The sequence below is a fragment of the Onychomys torridus genome, chromosome 2 (genome assembly GCF_903995425.1).
Source record: "Onychomys torridus chromosome 2, mOncTor1.1, whole genome shotgun sequence".
In the NCBI taxonomy this organism is placed as follows: domain Eukaryota; kingdom Metazoa; phylum Chordata; class Mammalia; order Rodentia; family Cricetidae; genus Onychomys; species Onychomys torridus.
In genome coordinates, this window is record NC_050444.1 from 228,681 (window position 1) to 255,891 (window position 27,211).

General features: G+C 36.4%; 1 protein-coding gene across 1 annotated transcript in view; it reads left to right on the plus strand.

Moving 5' to 3' along the window:
* The window catches only part of Sntg1 (syntrophin gamma 1), an 826,637-nt gene that overhangs the window by 172,757 nt on the left and 626,669 nt on the right, over positions 1-27,211 (plus strand). The window contains exons 6-7 of the mRNA XM_036179958.1: positions 8,430-8,535; positions 24,266-24,415. The gene's annotated coding sequence lies outside the window, so the exon portion shown is untranslated. The remainder of the gene's footprint in view (positions 1-8,429; positions 8,536-24,265; positions 24,416-27,211) is intronic.

Consider the following 27,211-nt stretch of genomic DNA (forward strand, 5'->3'; position numbering starts at 1 on the left):
CCTTTTCTTGCATACATGGTGTATGTTCTAAGGAATAGAGTTATATTTTGAGGTTGGATTTACGTATAAAATATAGATTATTAGAAAGCATTCTGAGTACTCTTGTGTGTGTGTGTGCACGTGTGTGTATGTGTGTTTCTTAAAATTTGATAACATCTGTCTGTGCTTGACATTGTGTCTTTTACTTCTTAATGAATGCATTAATTAAAAATCAAGTTCTCTCTATACCATTGTTACTAATTTTGTGTGCTTTTGAATGTTTCATATATGGTAACTATAACAAGTTTTATAAGCATATAAAAGATTTAGCAACAAGTACAACATGCTAATTTTTCCCATTCCAATGAAAGTTTTATGATTCACACTGGCAGAATGAAAGGGTGTCACTAACAGAAACCCTATAGGAATCCAACATATCCTTCAATGAAATTAAGACCACTTTAGAATTTTAAAATTTTCCCAATTAAAATAATTTTAATTTAATTAAAATTAAATCATTCAATAACATTTAAAATTCAATTTATCTGAAATTTAAATTAATTTTTATTAAATTACTCTTAATATATTTAATTTCTAAACATCTTTATCTTTTGAAAAACACTTAATACTGTTGTAAGCTTCCAAAACAAAATAAATCTTGATTAAACTAAAAGTTTCCTCTCCTTCATCTCCATTATTATTGTAGACACAATCTTAGTTTCATGGAGAGTTAGATGAGGACATAGCAATTGATTTATTTTGACACAGGGCTATTAAAGTTGGGTTTTTATAAGGTAAAATTATATAAATTATTTTAGTTTTCTTCCTAAATTTTATCACTAATGCATACATCACCTTGAAGATTATTTTGAAGTTTAAATTACAAACTAAGGTCCATATTTTTAAAAGAAAATTGTAACTCAAATTTCCTAAAGGTCTAATAATAATTAACCTGATACCACATATTGGGATAAATGCTGAAAGACCAGAGAGACAAAGGAACAATCCACTGCCATGTCTTACCTCTAGGAATCATCAAAAGGTTTCAGTTCCTGTTTTCTCACACCTTATATACCTTTCTCTTTCAGCCATATCACTTTCTTCTTAGTGCTGTGATTAAAGGCATGTGTGTTTCCCAAGCAAAGGCCTGAGATCTCAAGTGCTAAGATTAAAGGTGTGTGATTCTCAAGTATTGGGATTAGAGTGTGTGCTTCCACTGCCTGGCTTGTTTTCTCTCTTAGACTGAGTCAGTCTCCAGCAGTACAGGAAGGCTTTGAAATTCCAAAGATCCAGAGGGATTTCTGCCTTCTGAGTGCTAGGTTTAAAGGCATGTGCCACTACTGCCTGACATCTATGTTTACTCTACTGGCTTGTTTTGTTCTCTGATCTTCATGCAAATTTTATTAGAGTACACAAATGTCATCATAGAAAATATCACTAGAACCCAAACAAGCTGAATAAGAATGTATATAAATGTCAATATGACACTTGTAAATTCCCTTGAAAACATTGATTCCCTTATATTTCCCATAAGAATTTTCCAAAGTCAGAATACAAAAGTGCATCACTGTTCATGATATCAATAACATCATAAATAACTAAGATATTAACATTCAGACTTTGCTACAGGTGAGCTTCCAGATTTGACCAACATTACCTAGGCCATAGCTCACACCAATATTTACTTGCAAGTTTTTGTCTTCAAATATCTAGGTAGCACCACTGTTGTAATTAGACTAGCTATTGCTGTGATCAAACACCATGACCAAAAACAATTTGATGGAGGATGGTTGATTTTATCTTGTAAATAATCTTGTAATTCATCATCCAAGACAGTCAGGATAGAAACTCAAGTCTGGAGCCTGGAAGTAGGAACAGATACAGAGACCATGGAAGAGTGCTGTTAAATGACTTGTTCTTCCAAACAGTTTAAGCTAATCAACTGTTTGGGAGGCCCCCAGCCAGTGGAGCCAGGACCTGTCCTTGGGGCATGGGTTGGCATTTTGGAGCCTGAGACCTATGCTGCGGCACTTTGCCCAGCCTTGGTGTAGGGAGGAGGGGACTGGACCTGCCTTGGCTCAGTCTACCAGGATGGGCTGACTTTCCAGGGGAGACCTTGCCTTGGAGGAGGTGGGAATAGGGGGTGAACTGAGAGGGAGGGTTGGGGGGTGGGAAGAGGCAGGATGGGGGGAATACGTGGCTTATATGTGAAATTAAGTTAATTATCAAATTAAAAAAATGACTTGTTCTTAATGGCTTTTCAAGTCTACATTACTAATCCAGGTGCCACATTGCCAAAGTGAGCTGGACCTTCCCACATCAATTTGCAAGAAAATGTACTCTAGTTTTGGCCACAGACAAGTCTGTTAGTGGCATTTACTCAATTGAAGATCCCCTTTTCCCCAATGACACTGGCTTGTATCAAGTTGACATGAATCTAACCAGCAAGACCATTTCTTCACTAAGCACAACTCTTTTCAAGATAAATTGAAGCAGAATGGGAACATTAAAAAATTAGAAAACAGCAAGAATAGAATGTATAGGTCACTGTCATTTATTGAATTTGACATGCTGAACAAAAATCAGGTTTTCTTCAGCAGAAAAAAGAGATTTAAGAAAATAGAACTCAGGTATTCTGTCATTTTATAGGGCAGGTCAAAGGATGATCTTGGAAAAACAATATGCATTTGGTATTGCTGATATTCACATGGCATTTAGGATTGGATTTCATGTTGTGTAAAAAAAACAGTGAGAGAAAAGAACGTAGAAAGATTCTCAATGATATAAAATGACAATGCATAAAAAGACAAGTTTTTTTTTTTTTTTTTTTTTTTTTTTTTTTTTTTTTTTTTTACAAAAAGAAGATCAAATTCAAGCTAAGATTGCTACCAAATAAATCATAGCAATAATTTTGTAGTTCCTTTCTTCTTACAAAATAGCATGTGTTGTATTCTATTTAAAGAGTTAGTTGAAAACCTGTGTGCCTGTATCTTAGTCCATTATTTATGTGGCAAAGGCTGGTGACAGAGCAGAATAATCCACTTTTCTTCAGTGTTGCTGGATCCAACATTGTTCAGGAAATTCTTACTTGAAGACTGAAAGAGACTTTATCCAATCAGCACCCTAGGACTTAATAAAGATTATAAATGACACTATTGGATTACTTTTGCAAACAGGTGTTGTCCAGAAGAAAGTAAAGTAGAGTTGAAGGATAATCAACTTACAAAATATAATTTGGAATTTTAAAACTATCTATCTGATTTGTAGGTTCAGCTGTGACAGTCCAGCTGTTGACATTAGACACTTCCCAACCATTGTGTGTTGGGTAGCCCATATTTCTTCCCTAAAAATCAAACAGAATCTGGTTGTGATAACTCAAAGAAGTCAGGAGGAAGCCCTCCCACTTCAAATTCACCTGTCATTATTTCCAAAAGGTTCAACAGTGGGATGCCAATGTCTTCCACATAAGCAGGTAAGCATTTTTATCTACCATTACACATGGACAGCCTTATCTAGTCAATGAATATTTCTAAGCAGACACAATATTCATTTACCAGTTTCTAAACCTTTCCCAAACCAGAAAAAAGGGAGTCAGAAATAATGGCTCATTGAGGAATATAAAGCATGAAGAAACTGAATAGTGATCACTACTGAGGGTGGTTGTACTGCTGACCAGTTCAGTGTGGGAAGCCTGAAAGCATACTCTGCATTGTTTAAAGAATGCTCTTACATGTATTCATTGGGATAATTTCCACACTCAAGGAATAAAATCTCCAGTGTAGTTACTTAAATATAAAAAGTTTTAAACTATCTCACACTCAGAATTTCAGGCATCCTATCACTGCCATCAATGACCAACATTATTCTCCAAAACTTGCTGTTTTCTTTTCTCTTGATTTAAATTAGCATTTTGAAACAGGGTCACATGTTTTCCAAAGTACAGGGTGGCTTTGAACTCTGTGTAGCTAAGGGTACTTTTGGACTCTAGAGTGCTGAGATATCAGAAGTAGCCACCATTCCTAGGCAAACAAGAGCTTCTTCCTTGATGCAAAATAATTATTTGATGCCCACACATATGGTTTCAGCTACATTTATAGATAATTGTCAGGTAATCTCAGATAATGTCTTTTTCAAGTTTTAGTCTTTTATTATTTGGGTTCTTTGAATCCTTCTGCAGGCAGACAAACCTAGTAGAGTGGCATTTAGGCTACTGTAAGCTCCCTCACTATTGAGTGACTAGGCTTCCTGTCATTTAAATTTGGGATCTACAAGCCATTTTTGGTTGTAATTGTCAGTCCTAAAGAAACCTGGGACACGTCTCACTCAATACCTGTGGCTCCTCCCAGCACTTCTCACCCTGCCACTTACCCCAAACCTCTCCAGCCCTGGTTATAGGCTTGCCATCCCTTTTTCCAGCTTCTAATCCTGTGTAGCAGCCATTTAGACTACTACATCATCTCTTGGTTCTGCTCTTGGCTCCACTCCTACAACTCTCTTTATCCATTTGCCTTCTCTCTTCTTTTCTCTCTTTCTCTCTTCTCTTCATCTCTCACTCTCACTCCTCCTTTCCTCTCAAGGCCCAGTACAGTCTTCTGGCCAGATTCCACTTCCACTTGCCTCTGACTGTTCTCTCCCTCATATCTACAATGAAAACCTTCTCTTCAACTGTGCCTAGGAACAATTATGTCCTCAGTTTCACTCATCTGGTGACAAAACAACCAGGTGGCATATACAAGCTCCCTTCCAAGGGACTCAGCCTCTAAGAACCAAGATCCTTATTTGATTTTCTTAAAGTAACATTTGTTTCATCTGGCTTCTACATCCCACACATTTGACTTTGGATTATATCTATCTATCTATCTATCTATCTATCTATCTATCTATCTATCTATCTATCTATCTATCTTTATCTCTATATCTATATATAATATCCACCTCCTCAGACACTTCATCGCTCCATCTTCTCAAACCATCTGTCCCTGTTTCTTTTTGCCTACTCAGTTGTATCCTCTCTCAGGCTCCTGGACACTCCTATGCCCTCCAGGTCCCCACCACCTGGGCAAATCTCTGCTAAGACACTTGCCTCCCTTCTCCTCCCTTTGATCTCAGCTTTTTCCAGTATCTTCCTTGTCTTGCTCTAGGGGCTGCTGTCCCACAGCTTCTCTATTCTGTCATGACCTCTGTGATATTGGAATCCTCCCTCAAGTGAGGTTCCTATTTGTGAATCTTGTCCCTCATGGCTACAATGTTCTTTGTCACTCAAATCCATTTTGGAGATTATTGGAACCTGCCTCTGATGGAGTTTGTTTTGTGACCCTTTCTCTTTTATTTCTCAGACTCAGAGATTTTATTAAAACACTTCTATTTTATTGCTTGGCCTCAGTATAGCTCAATCAATGGCTAAATATTGGCATACATGATTTTCAAATTCTTGTCACTAAACAAACAAACACATTATCTCCAAGATCTTTTATCTCTAAAATTTCTCTGCACTCTGTTCTCAAGAAATCTTTTAAGACTATTGAGTAAAATGCTTTTTATCTCGATAATTGTAAATTCATTGGGTGTGATTAAAGAATTTGTAAAATCTATAACAAAAAATTAGCTTAAAACTTGTAATAAAAGAATGAAAATTAGCTATGTAGTTCAACTCTATTTAGAAAAAGAGTTTATTTTAAAATAGCAAACATGTGGCCTGCATCCATCTTGCCCAATGACCTCATCAGAATGGAGGCTGGCAACTATCTTTAGCAAGATTAGAGAGTACATGCAATGTAACTTCACCACAATCTTGAATAAGATGGTCACATGGTTTAAGCCAACTAAGGCAATAATCATAAAATTTCTTAGTCCTACTGAGACCTAAGTTTATCACTGCATCTCCTTTTAGACTAAGGAGACAGCAGCAGGTCTCAAATATTTTGGATTTTTGTATTTTGAAAAATTTGATAAATTCCTAATTTTATAAATGTCTACTCAGATTAACAAAAGCTGAGTTAAAGGTTTATATCTATTCCTTAGAAAATTGGGAATCAATCTCCCCCAAGACCCAGCTGTAGCACTCTTGGGCACATACCCAAGGAATGCTCAATCATACCACAAAGGCATTTGCTCAACTATGTTCATATCAGCATTGTTTGTAATAGCCAGAACCTGGAAACAACCTAGATGCTCTTTAACTGAAGAATGGATAAAGAAAATATGGTACATATACATAATGGAGTACTACTCAGCAGAGAAAAACAATGACATCATGAGGTTTGCAGGCAAATGGATGGATCTAGAAAAAATCCTCCTGAGTGAGGTAACCCAGACTCAGAAGGACAAACATGGTATGTACTCACTCATAGGAGGATACTAGATGTAAAACAAAGAGAAAACGGGACCCTAGGAAAGACACAGGGACTACCCAATGACAGAAAAATGGATGAGATATAAAGGGAAGCTGCATCAGGTTGTCTGCAAGAGAGCTAGGGATGACATGAGGGGTTTGGATTTGGAGAAGGAGGGAAAATGAAGGGCTGAAGATTGCCTATCAATTTCCCTGACCAAATAATTTTTTTGAGACAGGATCTCACTATGAAGTCCCAGCTGCCCTGTTCTATAGACAAGGCTGGTCTTGAACATGAAGGCTGGCCTTCACCTGCCTCTGTTGATACAAATATAAACTTTTTATATTCCTATTTAAGATAATTTGTATATTGATGCAAATACAGAACTATGTTTGTTATAATGTACACATATTTTTACTCTTATTTGAAATATTTGTATATTGATACAAATGTAAATTTATATCTGTCATACTGTATGTATATTCTACTTCTGTTTAAGATATTATGTATACTGATATATATTTAGGATTATTATCATGTTGCATATTGCACTATACATTCCTACCTCTGTTAAAGATATTTTGTGTATTGTCACATTTTTAAAGTCATTGTCCTTTTACTGTACATTTGCTTACAAACTGTTTGCCTTGTTTACATTAGTCCTTAGGTTGTTTAGGTAGATAAGACATGGATTTATTGTCACCTCTGCTTGTCATCTCTATAGTTATGTTAGTTAGGTTATCCAGATTTATAAATACATAGATCAGATGGACAGGTAATCTTCAAACACTTCATGGACCTAGAGAATACAGCATTTAAATAACTTAGAATTCTGTTGACGTGAGAGACAATTGCTCCTGGTAGCACCAATTTGATCCTGAGAGAATGTTGGGCTTCTAAGACATTTCCATTTGGAAGTTTGTCTTCTTGGCACAAAATGGCCTACTGGGAAAAGAACTGCCCTTGCCTCAATTGCTGACAAGCAGGACACAAGGAAAGCGACCACTGTACTTTGCCAAGACAGGGTAAGATGGTCTTTCAGAATTCCTGCTTCTGAAAATGGTCTGTCAGATACTCTAGGCCTGTAGCCAATTTGAATTGACCAATGAAGCTGAGTAACATTAGGTGACTTTCCAGGCTGCCAGCTGTCTCTATCTACTCTTGCAAGACTCCTGAAAGTTGCTTGCATCCTTCTCCCATTTCTCAGGTATTATTATATTCTTTCTCAGGTCTTTGATGAGGTTGAAGACTAACAGTTATAGTTACAACTTTATATATATATATATAATATATATATATACATATATATATATATATATATTATATATATTATATATATAATCTTAGATAGAATATATTAAGTATTAGACTCAGGTTCTTTAGGATAGGACACCTTTTGGAATGATCTTTGTAACATTCCACCTATCCACGCTCTAGACTTCCCTGGATTTTAGTATGTGTTTTTTGCTTGATATTATTTGCATTTATTGTAATTCCTACTTATCTATGTCATTATCCCTCATTACTCCTGGACAATATTTGATAACCATTTCTTTGTATATAGTCTTGTATTAGGATAGAACCTTCTTACTTAGACAAAAGGGGGAGATGTTGTAGGTAGCTATCCCAGCCTTGGCCTGGAAGTTCCAACCCTCATTTAGGCTTCAGTAATGGTCACACCCACAAGGCAGGGCTGAAGGAGAAAATGGAAGACCCAGGATTGAGAGGAGAGGCTTCTCTTCGTTCCAGACCCTGGACGCTGGAAGTAGACCGAGCAGAGTTCTCCAGAGAACACTGTACAATACCTTTCCCAGACCCTGCAACCTATCCCTTCATTTGTAAGTTACCCCCCAAAATAAACCTCCCTTTTAACTAAAAATAATGAAAAATAAAAAATAAAAATAATAAAAAATAAAATAAAAAAGGTTTATATCTAACTACTTTTTTTCTTTGCTAACTTCTAATGTGAGGATTCTAGAGAATTTCAAGTTATCAAAACATATTTGAATAAGACATATTTCATGAATAAGGTTTATATTTCTAAAGGCATACTCAGTTTAATAGTAACTGACTTTCAGATATATGTCTCGCCTTTTTGTCTTTTCTAATTTTGTTAAGCTTTAGGTAATCGGATAAACTGGGTCACAAAAGAGAAGAACAAAAACAACAACAATGAAAAATCCCCTGATTTTCCACAATGGAATTGCTATGAAAGGATCAAAAAGTAAGATTTCCAGTCTCTATGTGAACTGTATTCATGGTCATATAAAGTTCTGTGTCTCTATTCATTACTTAAAATTTGATTTTAATTCTAAAGTATCTTCAATTAAATCTTCAACTCAAATTTTAAGGCTCAAATGAAACAAAGATTAAATTGTAAAATCATAAATTTATAGAAGGCACTAACTCTCTGTAAATAATGACAAGCTTTATCTAGCCTCCTGATGTTTTAGGTTAAGCCTAAAGAAAATAATTTTCTAGCCAGAGGCTTTTCTATGTCCCACACCATCCCAAGACTGCTTGTAAATAATCACTCATAGGCTTAATATTAATTACAAACTGTTTGGCCTATTGCTCAGGAATTGCTAATTAGCTCTCACAACTTAAATTAACCCATTTTTTATTACTATATGTATTGTCACATGGGTGTGTCATTACTAGACTGCTGGCATCTTGTTCCTTGGGCAGCTGGATGATGTCTACCCTACCTTCACTCTTCTACTGCCTGTATCTCTGCTTGGATTTTATGCCTGGTTTTATCCTGCCTTTTCATAGGCCAGAACAGCTTTATTCATTAACCATTGGGAATGACATATATTCACAGCATACAAAAATACATTCCACATCATAACTTAAGCAAAATTTGTTTGGAATAAGGTATAATTAATAGATAATGGTCCTCAAACTCTTCAGAGATCTGCTGAATATGGTATTTAAAATATTGAATACAAAAGCTCCCTATGATAGACAGACATTCCAATTATTTTTTAAAATTAATGTTTTTATTTTATAATTAACTTAAATTTACATATCAGCCATGGATTCCCCTTCCTTCCCCCTCCCAATACCAGCCCCCCCACTACAATCCACCAACCATTCCCACCTCCTCCAAGGCAAGGTCTCCCCTGGGGATTCAGCCCTGCCTGGTAGATTCAGGTGAGGCAGGTCCAGTCCCCACCTCCCTGTACCAAAGCTGAGCAAAGTTTCTCAGAATAGGCCCTAGGTCCCAAAAAGCCAGCTCATGCACCAAGGACAGGTCCTGCTCCCACTGTCTGGGGGCCTCCTAAACAGTTTAAGCTAATCAACTGTCTCACTTATCCAGAGGGCCTAGTCCAGTACTATGGGGGCTCCACATCTATTGGTTCACAGTTCATGTGTTTCTGCTGGCTTGGCTATTTTTCCCTGTGCCTTTTCCAGTCATGGTCTCAATATCTCTTGCTCATATAATCCCTCCTCTCTCTCACTGGTTGGACTCCTGGAGCTCCACCTGGGGTTTGGCCATGGACCTCTGCATCTGCATCCATCAGTCACTGGGTGAGAATTCTATCATGACAGTTAGGGTGTTCGGCCATCCAATCACCAGAGTAGATCAGCTCAGGCACTCTCTCAAACATTGCCAGTAGTCTATTGTGGAGGTATCTTTGTGGATTTCTGGAGACCTCTCTAATACTCTCCTTCTTCTTATTCTCATGGGGTCTTCATTTATCATGGCATCTCTTTCCTTGTTCTCCCACTCTATTCCTGATCCAGCTGCAACCTCCTACTCGCCTGAGCTCTCTTTCCCCAGACCCTTTCCCTCCATTCCCCCCTTGCCCCCAGTTTGCTCATGTAGATATCATCTATTTCTCTGTCACTGTGCAATCCCTGTGTTTTTCTTAGGGTCCTGTTTACTAGGTAGCCTCCCTCGAGCTGTGGGTTGCTTTACATCTAGTATCCACTTATGAGTGAGTACATACCATATGTTCTCAACATCCTTAATCATCAGGGAAATGCAAATCAAAACAACTCTGAGATACCATCTTACACCCGTCAGAATCACTAAGATCAAAACCACTGAAGACAGTTTATGTTGGAGAGGATGTGGAGCAAGGCAAATATTCCTACACTGTTGGTGGGAATGCAAACTTGTACAGCCACTTTGGAAATCAATATGGTGCTTTCTCAGAAAATTGGGAATCTACCTTCCTCAAGACCCAGCTATACCACTCTTGGGCATATACCCAAGAAATGCTCGATCATACCATAAGGACACATGCTGAACTCTGTGCATAAAAGAATTGTTTGTAATAGCCAGAACCTACAAACAACCTAGATTCCCTTCAACTGAAGAATGAATAAGTAAAATGAGGTACATATACACAATGGAGTACTACTCTGCAGAGAAAAACAATGACATCATGAGGTTTGCATGGATGGAACTAGAAAATATCATCCTGAGTGAGGTAGCCCTGAGTCAGAAAGAAATTCCAGCTATTAACAATGACACTAAGGTCTCCAAGGAAGTTAATGGGCCACAGATGACTCCCACTGTATTGTAGTTACATTAACCACTGGGGGAAAAAGCTGCCCTGTGTCTTGCCCACTGCCAGGCCCCTAGAAAAAAAATGGATACCATGGATACTTCTGTGTTGACTGCCCTAATCTGCCTGGCCAAGGAGAGTCAATTTCCCAAGTTATCCTCCACAGGAAAATCTCTAAGAACTTCTGGGTTGGGTTAGCCAAAGGCCTATGCTGCCCTATGTAGCAGCTGAATATGTAATGTTATTTTGTGTGACATCAAAGACATACCACCACTGTCCCCAATAAAGCCATCAAGACCATTGGATCCTAGAGTATTTGCCCACTTTACAATAAGTCTCTGTCATTGTAGTTGATACCAAGGCCATTTGGATTATACTTCTTGCTATAATTTATCCTTCCCATATCTCTGACAAAATTTTCTGCTAACTGTAACTTTATGATAACAGCAGCAAAAACCAGTTCCTCCAGCAAGGCCGCAGCTGCCAAGTTAACTCATTTCATGTGCAAAATCAGGAGTCTACCTTGCTGGTAGACTCTGAAAGGGATAAACTCACCAAAGAGGTTGCAGTATGACGTTTTACAACTCCTTTATCTGAAGGTACTTGCTTTACAATGAAGGCTTTCGGTAATAAATCACTTGTTCTTCATGGCAAATGATTGGAAGGAAAACGATTGAAGTTTATGAAACTTCTGACTGTCTAAGAAAGTACTTTAGCGTATATAAATACAATTTGTAAAGGGAATGATTTAAGGTATGTGAAAACTGAAAAATGTTTCAAAATTTTTCTTCTCTATTCTATTGTTAGATTAATACTTCAAAATTCAGAGTTTTAATATTAATCATCAAAGTTCTGCTAAGTTATAAATATGATAATCTAATCCTAATAATGCACTGACTCCTGTTATTATATAAAGCTTGACATTTTGAATTTCCTATATTGTCTTCTATGTATAGACTTAAATTGTTCTCATTGTCCTAAAGACATCTCTGTCCAATCTATATATCCAGTCCTCTAGACAGAGGAAAAGAGCATTAATGCTTTTAACCCAGAATAATTTTTTGAGTCTTCTAGCTTTTATTATGACCCAAAGATTTGAGTATACTGCTTTTTCTTCAATGTGAACTTCAGTACAAATTAAAGACAATGGTAATGCCAAAATATGTAAAATCTTCATTTCTTTTTGTGAACTTTACAAAAATCCTGTAACCTTCAGGGAGTTATGAGACTTGTATACACCTGGAATATGTCAAAATGACTCAAGATACTTCCTCCTGTCTTCCAACAGTATAAACCTAATCCAATATTGCCTGTTTCTGATTGTGGGCTCCTGATTTCCCTAATATTAAACCTGCTTTCCTCCCCCACCTACCAGAACCATTAGTCTAAATATTTCATTTGTGCACACAAGAAAAATTATACTTTAAGCAACTTAACTATATATCTTCTCTCCCTAGACTTCATCTTTTCTAGCTGATTTCCAATCAATTGAAGACTGCAAACTACCCCAAATGTACCTGCACTGGGTGCTTCTGATGGGATTTCAGACCAGCCTAAAGCTTTGTATCCCAGTCTGCAACAAAGCAGCTAGCCCAAGATGGTCCTTCCAAACCTGGGAAGTGAACAAAACATGTGTCCTTGAGCCTGCACTTCTCTCTTACTTTGACCAATATTTTAACCTTCTTGGCCCCAGGTAGAGTAGGAAATAGTTACAGAATATATTATGTCACCCTTTATTATTAAAAAAAAAGACTGGAATACCATATCCCAAGAAACATAGAAAAATTATTTAATAATTATTCAAACCAATTTTTCTTGAAGCCTTTGTTTACATTACTCTAAAATGAAGTCTGCAGAGTATAAGTTTGGTCACTGTGCATAGTTCCTTAACAACTAAAAATGACAGGGCTTTATTTGAAATTTCAGGTAAACAATATCAATCTTTTAATAGAAGTATTTGTCTCAAACAAATATTTTTGTTTATATAGAATTCAAACATAACTGCTCGGATAATCTCTCTCTCTCTCTCTCTCTCTCTCTCTCTCTCTCTCTCTCTGTCTGTCTGTCTGTCTATCACCTTCATCATTTATCATCCTTCTGTGTAACATATTGGGTCCAGTAAATATTGCTCTTATTTACATGTGTTCAGTACTGACCACTGAGGACTGGGCTCTCATCCTTGATAAAAGTAATCAAATCAATTAGCAAAAACTCACTCTTTCAGTAGCCAATAACTGTAATTCTTTATCTAAGAGTGAAACCTTGGTTAAATTTTTATTTATCCATGTTGTCATGTCCAACTGGGTATAGTGTTTGCAGATCTAAACAGGCAGTCATGTTTCTGAGAGTTCAAAGGAACAATATCCCTGTCCTGCCCAGGACATACTACATCATAGAATTTATTCTGTTCTTAAGCCTACTACAACTTTCCTAGCCCCTTTTCCACAACTGTCCCAAGTCGTAGATATAAGGGCTAGTTCTGGCTATCCTATTTCGGGCTGGACAACTAACAGTCTTTTATTTCCTACATTTTGTTGAACTATTGACCCAATAACTTAGTATGCTATAAAAAGAAGGTCTTCTGGTGAAATGAGAAAGTGGCAGATATCCTTGAGTATAAAGATGAGTATTTAGAAGGTATTTGGAATCTATATAATTTAGTAGTAGTGGCAATTGTACCTCAGAATTAGTTGTGGAAAAAGAAAAACAGCTCTATTGTGTTGTCTTCTGTTCTCCACACCCCCCACACACACACGTTTAAGAAAAGTAAAAATTTAAAGGTTATGTTCTTATTTCACAATAACAGTGAAAGACATTAGACCATTCCAAACAAAAAAAAAAAAAAACTTGAGAAATTAAAAACTATAAGTGAAATAAAGACTAGACAGAGAAGAACCAATATGGTCAGATAAAAGAAGTAAAAATGGAAAGCTAGAAAACATAAGGAAAAAACAAAGTTAGGAAAAAAGTAAGTACACATAGAAGGGAAAGTTTTTCAAAAGAAAATCAGATATAAGGGGCACTATAGCAATAAATTTGAAAAGAAAAGAATTATTAGAAGAAAATTATATTTGTCAAAATATATTCATCTTAGAATATCTATTACTGTAACAAAATACCATGTTAAAAATAAATACTTTGGAAGGAAAATGTTTATTTGACTTAAACTTCCAAATCATAGTCCATCGTTAGGGGAAGTCAGAACAGGAACTCAAGCAGGGCTAGAACCTTGAGGTAGGAAATTATCCAGAGGCCATGGAGGGGTGCTGCTTACTGGCTTGCTTTCCCTGGATTACTCAGCCTTCTTTCTTATAGAACCCAGGACCATCAGCTCAGGAATGGTACTACCCACAATAGGCTGGGTCCTTCTCCATTGATCAGTAGTTGACAAAATACCTTACAACTGGATCTCATGGAAGCATTTCTATAACTGAGGCTCTTATCTCTCTGATGACTCTAGCTTTTGTCAAATTAACACACAAAACCAGCCAGTACAACTCACCTCTGTAAACTTGACATACAAACAGATCACTATTAAGCCACAACCCTCTGTCTTAGGATTTCTGTGAAAAGATACCATGACCATAGCAACTCTTATAACTGGAGAACATTTCATTGGAGTGGCTAACATTTTTAGATGTTTAGTTCATTATCATGATGGTGAGACATGGTGGCATGCAGGAAGACATGGTTCTGGAGAAGTAGCCAAGTGACCTGCATATTGACTTGCATGAAACAGGACGTGGTCTGCGGCACTTGATGTGGTTTGAACATATATGAGACCTCAAAGCGTGCCTCTCAATGACACTCTTTCTTCAACAATGCCACACCTACTCCAATTAGGTCACACCTCCTCATAATGCATTTTCCTTTGGAAACCATTTTCTTTCAAACTACCTCATTCTACTACCTGCCCCCCAAAGACTTGCAACTATATCATAATGCAAAAATTGATTCAGTCCAACTTCAAAAGTCACTATAGTCTATCATAGTTTCAATGATCTTTAAAAGTTGAAAGTCTTTTCTGAGATGTATGTAATCTTTTAATCATAATCTGCTATAAAATCAAAATTTAAAAAAGATCATATACTTCCAACATATAATGGCATAGGATGTACTTTACCATTCTAAAGCCTAAGAAAGGGAACAGATGGAGGAATTACATGTGCAAAGCAAGACTGAAAATCAGCTGGGAAACTCCAAACTCTGTATCTCCATGTGTGATGTCAAAATGCTCTTCAGATCTCCGGCTCCTTTCAGCTTTGTTGACTGTAACATTCTTCTCTCTCTTGGTTCTATTCTCTGTTAGCAGCTTTCCTTGGCAGGTATTCCAGAGCTCTAGCATCTTGTGGTCTCCAAGGCAATCCAGGCTTGAATTTCCCAGCTTCACAAAACAGCTTATCCAGTCCTCCATTCAGAGACACCCCTGAAACATACCTGGCTTCAGCAGCTTTTTGTAGTCACAAAGTAAAATTTCGTAACTCCTTCCTTCTATCTGTAACTCTCAAGTCAGAACCAAGGGGCTGAAGCTGCCAAATTCTGCTGCTTATAGGGGCTACAGCAAGGTCCCAGATTCAATTTTATCTTTATCAACTTTCTGTTTTCCCCAGTTTTATTCACTGCCTAAGCTTGGTTGTCCTGAAGCTAGATCTATAGACTAGGGTGGTCATGGTCTCAAAGATCTTTCAGTTATATCTCAACCATCTTTCTGTTTTTGATAATTACCTTCATTGCCTAAGTTTTGCTGTGTAGACCAGGCTATTCTCAAACTCTGCCTCAAAGGTCTCACAGATCTCAAAGGCTGGCTTCAAAGATCTGGCAGCCTCTGCTTTCTCAGTGATGGTATAAAAGGAGTTCATCATAATACCTGACTCTAAGCTTTTCTTAAGTTCCTTAAATTGGAAGCTTAACTGGTAGGATCATGCCATGAAATCACCATTCCCTTCATTCCATTTTTTAATCTGTTTAATGTCCTTGAACACAGGAATTAGCTCCATTCCACTTCCTGGTGCTCATTTTCTTCACAAAATTTAAAGTCACACCTCCTAATAATGAACTCCCTATGGGGGCCATGTTCTTTCAAACCATCACAATACCTAAGGGAATAAATTTTTCATAATGAAATAATACTGAAAAATGATCAGATAGAAAAGAAACATTGGTTTTCAAACAACACACATTTTCCAATGAATTTGAGGTCACAGAACATAGTGGGAATATATTTCATGCCTTTATGTTATTAAGATATGACTAAATGTGCACATTATTTAATAATATATGGGACAATTATATTTGTAATACAAAAAATATGATATTAATCCTAGAAAGTTTATATGGATGATTCAGTAGTAAACATACTGAAAGAGAAGTGCAAAGTTACTCTAATTTCCTAATCCAGAAAGTTAATATGATGTCAAAAACTGAATAGAGATCATTATTGCCTGGGATGAAAGTATAAAAATCTCAGTTCAAAGACAAATTTATAAAATAAAATGTTACCAAAATAATATTACAGAATTGCTAAGTAATTTAATTCTCAGTATTCGCAGTTGGCTCAGTTATAGAGAATTCATCATAGGAAAAGTCATAACATACATTACAAAAATCCCCAGCTGATGAAAACACAGGAATCAAGGGATCCTGTTTTGCCTCCCTTTGCTGTGAGATTCAATCTGTTAGAAATGACAGAGAAGAACTCATGAACATGACTGCCTCAATTAGATCTGAACAACACAAACAGTACATATGCTAATCTATTCATTTCCTTCCTCATTCTCTTCCTTTTACATTTTTAAATTTTTATTCAATTTTTTTTCATATGGTATATTTTGATAATATTCTTTCCTCTCACCAATATCCTCATATATCTTCCCCAGCCAACTTATTGCTCCCCCTAAAGAGCCCATAAAACAAAAATTGAAAAATTAGAATTGCAATATATATATATATGCCTTTTGTTCAGTCTCTGTAAGTTTCTCTGTGTATGTCTGAAAGATGAGGTTTCCTGGCTCTTACAATCTTCTCACCTCTTCTGCATAAATCCTGAAGTCTTTATAGAAGAACTTTATAGAGAACTTTATAATGACATCCCTATTTTAGCACCAAGTGACCTAAAGTTTCTCAACTCCCTGCAAATTCTGTTCTATATCTCTGTGGCAATTCCAAGCTACTGTCACAAGAAGCTCGTTTGATGAGTAGTGCATGATAAAATGAGTATAGCAATATGTTGTATGATATTTTCATTGTGTTTTGACAAACAAAGCTTGCTTGAGGTCAGAGGGTGGAGGCAGTCACTAGCTAACCACAGATGTTTGGAGGGCTGTAAAGAGGACAGTAATTGGTAAGACAAAGCTGAGACAGGATCTTGGCCTTTTTGGATAGAGGAATGAAGGAAATAGGAAATCACTGATGACTGCTCTCCTGCTTCTCTGGTATTTAATAGTTTTACCCTGATATTTGACTCCTGGTTTTTAATTTATAAGATCAATTAAATTTATACATCAGCAATATATTAGTAGGAGTTATTTTATTGCTGTGTTCTCTTGGAAGAATAATGGTAGTAGGTTTTCTTCTAGGCCCATGATCTATCTAGTCTCCGGTTCATTACACATCATAGAGTGGGCCTGGAAAACAATCAGGAAGTAGTTGGTTACTCCCATTACATTTCTACCAGTTTTACACCAGTGTATTTTTCAGACAGGACTCTGTTGTATGCCATAGGGCTTGTAACTGGGTAAAATTGATGATTATCTTTCTTTTCTGGTAATTTGCAAACAATACTCCAAAATCATGACACTAGTGAATAGAGGTAAATCTTCTAATTAGGCACTAGTTTAATTTCTCCATGTTTGACAATGTTAGTAAATGTTGTCTTCAGTAAGAGGGCAATGACTATAGACAGTAATCAATAGGTTTTGAGATAGTCTGTACTATTTGGAGGGATCAAAAGAAACCCCTTTGGTCAATGACTCAATGAGATATAGCTCATTCTTGAAACTGGAGATTTTACTTAGTGGCATATGTTATCTTCTTGAGGCATTATATTCTATGCCACTATTACAAAGTGATTCCATTTAAATTATTTTCATATATGTATATATTTTAGGACACATCTATAGTAGTAGGCTTCCATGTGGATTTTCAATAGTCCTTTAGAGCTGGTTGTCCTATTCTATTTCTTTTACCTACCTTCTCATTTAATGACCCCTTTTAATCCTCATATTCTAGTTTCCTCTTTATCTATCTCTTCTTGGTAACAGACATCTAAGCAGTTTTCTTTAAAGTCAATAGCTAATGCACTAAATGTGAAAAAACACTTCAATGATGCTATCAAAATTAGTTTAATTTCAGTCAGGAATTCTCAAAATTACTAGATAAGAGGAATATTCTGTCTCATTGATAATTGAGCTAAAATTGAGGCAGAGAGAAAAGTGAATGCCTGAAGTGAGCACTGAACACAATAGCTAAGAAGGAAGTGGCAGTCAATTCTCATTAAAACTTTTAGTCTTGCCCAAGTCAGGGAAAGAACAGACTGTTTTACTAGATTGCTGGAGTCAGGTCCAGTAATTTTCATTAGTCGTCAGGATTCCACTGGGATAGCTTTGCATTTAAGGCCAATGTGTCCTTGAAATGACTTTTCTGAGAAAGCTTCTATTTACTATCTCAGAATTATGCATGAGGAGGAATGTGTATGCTTAAGATTCTGTCATATATGGCTCACAGTTGTATAGAAGACCCAAAATTATGGAAGAAGTAAGGATTCATCCATCCTTGGTCCCAGGATTTGTTTCTCCTTCTGTATAGATCCATGAAAAATAAACTGGATAAGAAGTCATAGTTATAGATGCGTGTGCTTGTTGGTCCTTCCCTTGTGTAAGCCTCTCTGTTTTCTTACTTTTAATAAAGCTACACATTCACTTCTGTTCTGGTTTTCCTCTAGTCATTTGCACAAGACTCAAAGAGTCTGTACACTGCATCACAGGAAAACCACACACTCAGTGCAACTCAATCACATTTTCCAGTTCTCATAGCTGACTGCCCCAATTTTGCAGGAAAAAAAATCAGACTATAATATGACAGATTTCATTTCAAATGTAAAATCTCAAACCTAGACCTCAAATATTGTCAGGGTACACTTCCAATAAAATCATTCTTTTATTAATTTGTACCTTTGTTGACCTGTTTGGTTTTGAAATATTAAATTTATTAAGATTTTATGTACTCAACCTATAAATTATGCACCTTGTTAATGCATTAACAAAAGTAACACGTATGTCTCTTGCCCTACATTAATTCCAACATCTCACTTCTCTATATCCTGCACCCTGATAACTACTGCTTTTATGAAACTTTTCAAGATTCCAAGCATAAGTGAGGTCATTTCAAGGACACATTGGCCTTAAATGCAAAGCTATCCCAGTGGAAACTGAATTTTGTCCTATCTTTCTACCTGGGTGAGTCTGAACACTAAATATAGACAAGAGAGGAAATGCTTGGTGTTTCTCTGGGGCAGAGGCAGGGGAAGGTGGGGAGAGAAGAACTGTGGAGGAGAGGCCTCATTTTGTTGTTTCTATATCATGATGACCCACAATTTACTAAGAATTGAGGAAAAATGAATTCTGAGAGATAAGAAGCATATAAGTATTTTGAATTTGCACTCTATGTAGATACAGAGGATGCATCTGAAGTGTGTGCTGATTAAAATTTTTTATTTTTAAATTTTAGTCTGTGTTTTACTCTTAGTGTAGAGTGTTAGGGTAATAGCATGTCAGGCTCTATTTTCATCTCAATTCCTCTTAGCATTTAGCCAGAGGATTAATGTGACTGTTGCTCCTATCCCTACACAGATGCCAAAGTCATATCTTAATATATCCAGAGCTCTAGGGAGCTCACTTTGAAAATTTACATTAGACTCTACCTGAGCATGCATTAGTAGAATCTCTCACAAAATTATGAAAAGCAGAATGATATTTTACTAATATAAGTTATAAGCACTAGCGTATTTCATTTACAAAACACAGAAGCTTCTATACACTTGCTATTACTTTTTCTACCTTGAGTCATTTTTAGTAGAGAGCAGATCAAGGAAATCTGTGAAGAACATTGTAGTTTGTAACTTTATCATGAATATCCATGTTATAAACCATCTTGTAGCAGTGGAGTCAGCACATTCTCATTCCATTCTAAATTTTCCTCCCTCAGCAGAATAAAAAATACTCCTTGTCACTGTTTTACAAAAGCACACAAATGTGCAAATGTCTCTTTGGATACCATTTCTAGAACAGGAACACATAAATGAATTTGTTGTGATATAAAACTTTTTATATTTACAATGGGTATAATTATTATCATTTCAGAGCTCACCATTTCATTATGGCATATAAAATAAATAGGCTAAAAGATGTTTTGATGTCACTGTTTGATCAAATGTATTTGATTCCTAAATTTGTAGGACATTCTAGCAAAGAGAGGTGGCTAATAGCACAACAAGTAAAGTTGTTTGCCATGTAAACTTACTTAACTGTGTTTGATCCCCAGAACCCACATAAAGGTGAAAGGAGAAAACCTACTCCAGAATGTTTTCCTATGTCCTCCACTTGTAATATGGCATTTACACACACACACACACACACACACACACACACACACACACACACACACTCAACAATTTTTTACCCAGAAAAAGAATATTCCCCTCAGACTGACTTATTAAGTAATTATTTGGCTATTTTCACGATGTGTTTTACAAAGAGCACATAATGTAAACATTTAGCTGACAGAGAGTGTAATGTTTTAAGGCAAACTAGGTGGAAGAAAGTCATACCATTAGGTCTTACAACTCTAAGAAAAGCCCTTGGCCTTGCAGTTCTATCTAAAACTTAAAATTTATTTGCTTTAAAATAATTTTTCCAAACACTTGAATTAACTAATACCGTGAAATCCATGGTCATTGCATTTCCAGTGAAGACTGACATTGCTCTTCTGGGTCATCAAAGGCAGTTATTCATTGTCTCTCCCTGCTAACCTATATCCATAAGTATTGTCAACAGTGGAACTTTCTGGAAGGAAGAAGAAAGCAACATTTCCCTTATTTTTAAATTTTAATTTAAAATTGCCTATGTATGTGTGTGTGTGTGTGTGTGTGTGTGTGTGTGTGTGTGTGTGCATGTGTGCATGCACATGTGTATGTGTGTATGTGCCTGTGCCAATGTATGTACATATGCATGTACAGTTACCAACAGAGTCTAGGAGGCGATATCAGTACCCTTTTAGCTGGAGTTACAGGTGTGTGTGTGAAACATCTGATATGGCTGCTGAGCTATGAACTTTGTTCCTCCTCAATAACAGCAAGCTCTCTTAAACACTGAATTATTTCTTCAGCTCCCTCAGTTTCTGTTTTCATTTACTACCTGAAATCAGGTTATAGTTTGATTTCTTCCCACCATCTCATGTGTTTATACATGCAGTTGGCAAAGCTGAGTTAGGACAAATGCATTGTGGGAGCTGTGTGCCACCAAAGGTCCACTGCTTTTAAGATATTTCAGAGGCCTGCTGTAGTTTCAGGTTTTGATCCGAAGAAAATAGTTGCTTGATTCTCTAGTTTGCAAAGCTATGCTGTCAGACCTATCTGCGGGTGAGGGTATACATGTGCTGAAAGGTCCTCATTACTAATTCTCAATTATGTAAAACAGAAAAAAAGTGAAGCAACAAACAAACTAAAATCACCCCGCCATCCATTTACTAGTCAAGTGTAAGACTGACTGCAAACAGAAATGTAGATTCTTGTCTCTGGCCAATTGGGAATTGCTGACTTGTCCAAGCACTGGTGCTTCCTGCGCCCTGAGAGTTCAACAATAGTAGTTTGAGCCTAAACCAAGACATGTGGCTTCATGACTGGAAAGGCAGTCTAGCTCCTAGAAGTAAGTTTGCTCTATTTCCTCGATATTTCAAAATCACATTTACTTCTAATAAACTGCAACAGAAACAAAATTAAAAAAAAGAGACAAACAAAAATATAAAAAACAAAACTTAAGGAATTGATGGTAACCTGAATTATGAGGAATTTACTGTCAGGTAGTCTTCTCAGGCAGGGAACATTCCACATAAGATAGGCACATTGAGCATATACACTATCACCTTGAGAGACATATTATTATTATCACTATATTATGCTTAAAATAAGTTCAGCTGTTTATACAGGGCCATGCAGCAAATAGATATGGCATGAGCTAACTTAAAACTTCTATTTTTTCTCTATTCCATATAGCTGCCTAGACACACAGGATGCATGGACAATAACCGCTATGATTTGAAAGCAAAAACAAGTTAGTTAAAAAGCTAGTTTTTCAAATGGCAAAATAAGTCAGTTTTATACTAAATAATCATATATGGTTTATTACTACAACTATACTCATTTTTAAAAAAAAAAAAAGAAAAAAAGAGGACATAGAGGCAGAGCCGTGCACTCTAGAACCCCTCTACATTCAATTCAAACACAGTCTTCTGTGTTCTGCTTGAGAGTTGAATTCTACCTCCTACTATCTCAGAAAGAGTCCAGATAGAGTGGCTCACAAAAACTAATGAATGAGATTTCCTCAGACTGCTGGAAGTGGAGGGCTGTATACAACAAGGCTTCAAAAACAATGATAATGGAAAGAAAAACCTACTAAAAGTCATTTTGCATTCATTTTTTCTATTTTTTATTCTGAGATGTCCTTTTCTCTCTCTTTCACTGCCTTCTCATTGTAGATATAGCAATTGAAAAATACCCAACCTTACAATTGCTACACTGCCACCACAGAAACAGGGAGGATCTCTTTTTCAAGCAGAAAATTGGGAACATTTTTAAAGGCTCTCAGACAGACAACTAAAGGTAGACTCTCAGATTAATCAAATGTTCTTCTAGGTCACACTGTGAGCAAAGAAGTTTCAGAGATGTGGTTGGCTCTCAGAAGAAGCCTTGTCTAGGAGTTAGATGTAACTGAATAGGGAGAATCCAGGAAAGTCTGTCCTCTAAACTATCATAGGTAAAATAATCCAACATCCAAGAGCCTGGATTAAAGAGCTACTGAAATAGTAACTGAGATTCCAACCAAGCTAAAGACTCAGTGACAGTGTCAAGTTCCTGACCATCTTCCACTTCAGTCCTGCTTCACTAAACAAGGCAACCAAGAAACAAGCAGTGACTAAATCTTGTAGGTAAGTTAAGTTCTTCAGACTTATGATAGACAAGCTGCCTGAGGAATAGAGAAGTTAAACAACCCTCTCCAGGGTTTATATTTGATAATTCATCAGCTAAAATGGCATCTTTCAAATATATAAATCCTTGAATAACATGAAGTTGAGTAATCTTGAGAATACAATGCTCATATTACATGGTTCTGTGAGCAGGACTTAAGCTTGCCAAGATGCTTTCACCAGCCTTCTAACCTATGCTGAATACCTACCTTGCAAAACAGGGAACATAAAAGGAGCCATTCAAAGCCATTATTTAGGTTGCTATAAATAAAAATGAATGAATACTTGTAAAAGTTTGAGTAGTGCCTGACCCTTAGTAAACTCGTAAGAATTAGAGTATGATCATCAGGGCTTCCTACCACTGACCCCACCTTTTACACTGACATCATACAGACAGTAATAAAGGCACAGATGCTGTGGGATGTCCTGTATGCTGTGAATATATGTTGCTATGATTGTTTGATAAATAAAACATTGATTGGCCAGGCAGAAAGGGTAGTGTAGGCAGGACAAGGGGAGAGGAGAATGCTGGGTGGAAAAAGGCTGAGTCAGGATATGCTGCCAGCCACTGCACTGAGTAACAAGATATAAGTTACCAGAAAGCCATGAGCCATGTGGCAAGATATAGATTAATAGAAAGGGGCTAAGTTAAGATTTAGATAATGGTAGGTCTGAGCTAATGGCCGAGCAGTTTAATTAATATGAGCCTCTGAGTGATTATTTTATAAGCAGTGTGGCTGGGCAGGACTGGAGAAAACTCTAGCTACACACAAAGGGAGACATAGTTCTATATTGTCACCCTCAGCAGTCTTAGCTATTTCCTTACTCTTCTAAAGACCTTGACTCAGATCAATCTAGGATGCATGGCATTAAGTCATTTTTTGGCTAACCATGGGTTTTATTAAAATGAGAAAGATCTTCAGGAGAAAAATTAAAGAATGCAAAAGCACTTGGCTGTGGGCTGTTCAAATAATTTAATAGTTTATTAAGACATTTTAAACATATATTTCAAACACAAAGGTTTAGGAGAAAGACAGGTGTTTGGGGAAAAGAATAAGACATACCTATGAATATGGCTTTCCAAGGGCAATTTACAATTATTTGATGTATAGCATTTGTTATATCCCAAAAGATTGCCAAGAAACCTCACTATCTCTGCCTCTGTTTTTGTCTCTCTTTCTCCTTCTCATAAATGAGATTATAGGATGTTTCTGAAGATACACTGAGTGTGATTACAATCTGATAAGCCAAAACAAGGAGCCACCAGGGATGCACCGGAGGTTTCTGGTAACATTCCTAGAGAATTTTAGGTTGAACATTGGAACAGGAGAAAGGCATTAAGCAAATGTGAGTTGTGTGCAAGAATTCTTGTTTCTCAACTCATGAGGTACTTCAATTTGATTTCTTAGTGAAGATTCTCCCAAGTTCTTGTCATTTTCCCTGTCTCTTTCCTGTGCCAACAATTACAAGTACTTCTACCACTAAAAAATACTGTCCAAAACAATTGGTTCTGCTCTAAATGATTCTCAGATCATTAGTCCTAACACTGGTACCATCACTGCTGCCAGTACTACTGTCCAACACCACTGATATCAGCAGCACCACCATCACACTGCTATGACAGCCTTTCCTACCAGCATTACTTAACACTTCCATGATAGCCTCTTCTTCCAGCATCACCACCACACTACTTATGGCAGCCTGTCTTCCAAACTCACCACTACACTTCTATGACAGCATGCCCTACCAGCATCACCATTGCATTGCTATGATAGCCTCTTTCTTCATTACTGCTAAATACTTTCTGACCCTGTCTTCCATTGCAACTTCTTCTCTTACTCTATTTCCCTAATATCTACAATATTACTGCTACCACCATCTCTCTTAATATAATGATGAGCTTCCCTCAAACTTACCATGTTCTAATGAGGGTTTCATTTCTACATTCTGATTTTATTTTTATCCCTGGAATTTCATGAATTCTAAGAGTACATGTCAGTTTTGGACCTATTCAACAATGGTTAAAAAAAAAAGTGAGAGATATGCTAAGTACACAGATTGCAGTAATTATCACCAACTGTGTCTCTGGACAGCTTTTGGTTTCATATGGATATATTGCAGGGCAATTTGACCTTTAGAAACACTGAGTTGTACCCTCATTCCTCACTACCTCCCTTCCTAGTTTTGTTTCATGAACACATCAGTCTCTAAATATTAAAATGACACTAACATTTTAGCTTATTATAATCTAATGATAGTAGATATCCTGACTTTATTGGATCAAGAATATATATAAAAATTTTCCAATACTATTTTTTCATTTGAATATAATCCTAGTGTCATAATTAGGTTTCTACTACCATGAGAAAAATATATGACTGAAAGGATCTTGGGTAAGAAAGGGTTTGTTTGGCTTGTATGTTATGCTGTATCATGAATATTAGAATGAAAAATTCATTGTAATGGATACTTCAACTCTCATTTTAACTTGAATGTATTATTTTTTTGTGAATTTAAGAAGATTATAAGCTCCTAGTCTTAGTTTTAATTCTATGAGATAAAACATTTCAACTTGATGCTCTTTAAAACTCACTGGATTCTTCCATAGTACTACATACAAAGCACAAAAAAATAATTAAGTAAATCATTCTTTTCTCCTTAATTTTTTCAGATAAAACCTGATAAAATTTTCACCAGTGATCTGAATAACTGAATGTTCTCTTCTAAATTTTTATTAGACATGAACGTGTATGTGCACAGTATAAACTGGCTTCTATTTAAATATAGAAGTTAAATATATGAGTATGCCAAATTAGCCTTACTTAAACAACTTAGGTGAAGAACAGTTTTCCTCAACTCACAGTTTCAGAGAGAATTCAATCTATTATGTAAGATTCCCTTCAAACATGATATGATGCGGGAGCCAGTCTGTGGTGACATTTTCTAACATCATGGTAGAACAGGAATCAGAGTTCAGAGAAAGGAAAATGGGCTGAGTATAACTTTTGAATGCTGGACTCTAATGGACTACTTCCTGAAGCAATGCTTTACCTATTAAGGCTCCACAACTCTGTTCCCCTAACACACTTGAGCACTGTGTTAGAGGAAGAAACACTCAGAACAAGGGCTTTTGTGGGGCATTTCATACCTAAGTTATAACAGAGGCCTGCCAATATTTTTCTATTATGAATAAATGTTAATATACATTCATTGCTCAATAATTAGAAGTCATAACCTCTTAAACATTTATCCAGAAATATTTGGAAATATCAGCATATCTCTTTAATTGTTTTTTGCTCTGTTGCAATTGGAAAATACTGTATTAAAAAAAACAACTTGAGCTTTGTAGCAACTCTGTTCAAGTAACTCTATGAGGATAATTTTTCTGAAAGTGCCCTCACTTCCTGCCATGTGTCACATTTTGGTTAATCTTAGAGTACTACAGGGTTGTCTTTATTTTTGTGTCCCTCATAGTGGTCTGGGATCAGTAATCTTTGATACTATTGTAATTCTTTTGAGGTATTGTGAATATGACCAATCAAGATGTCCATAAATTTAATAAATATTTGTGTTCTCCTCTACAAATCTGCTATTCTCCTGAAATGAAGAAATTAATAACTGTATGTTAAGCCTCTATATTTTAAGAAAGACAGTCACACATCTCTTACTTTAAAATAAAAGCTTGGAATGAGGTATATTAGGGAAGAGGAGAAGCACTCATAGTCCAAATGCTATGATATTCAGACTAAACCAGTGTGACTCCAAAAGGAACACACTTGAAGGGATTTATCAGTGCTCTACTATTTGATAGCACATTATCTGAAAGCAAATGGAGGCGCTATCTCTGTTAGGAGACTTTCAGTGATCTAGGTATAACCTCAAAGAAGCTACTCCACTCCATTCAATTAAAACTTAATCCAAACAAGAATCCTCACTCAGTTCTGTGAAGCTGAAGGTCAGGAAAAACTTCAGGTCAAATGACTGAATCCAACAAAGACTGGCTCTATGAAGTTTAAAGAAGAAGATTGTTACTGAAATAGACTAAGGAAGAACTCACTGTTCTAGACACCACTGGGAACATCCATGATTCATGGATGAAGTTAATATAATCACATCCACAGGAGGTTAGAAACTGATTCTTAC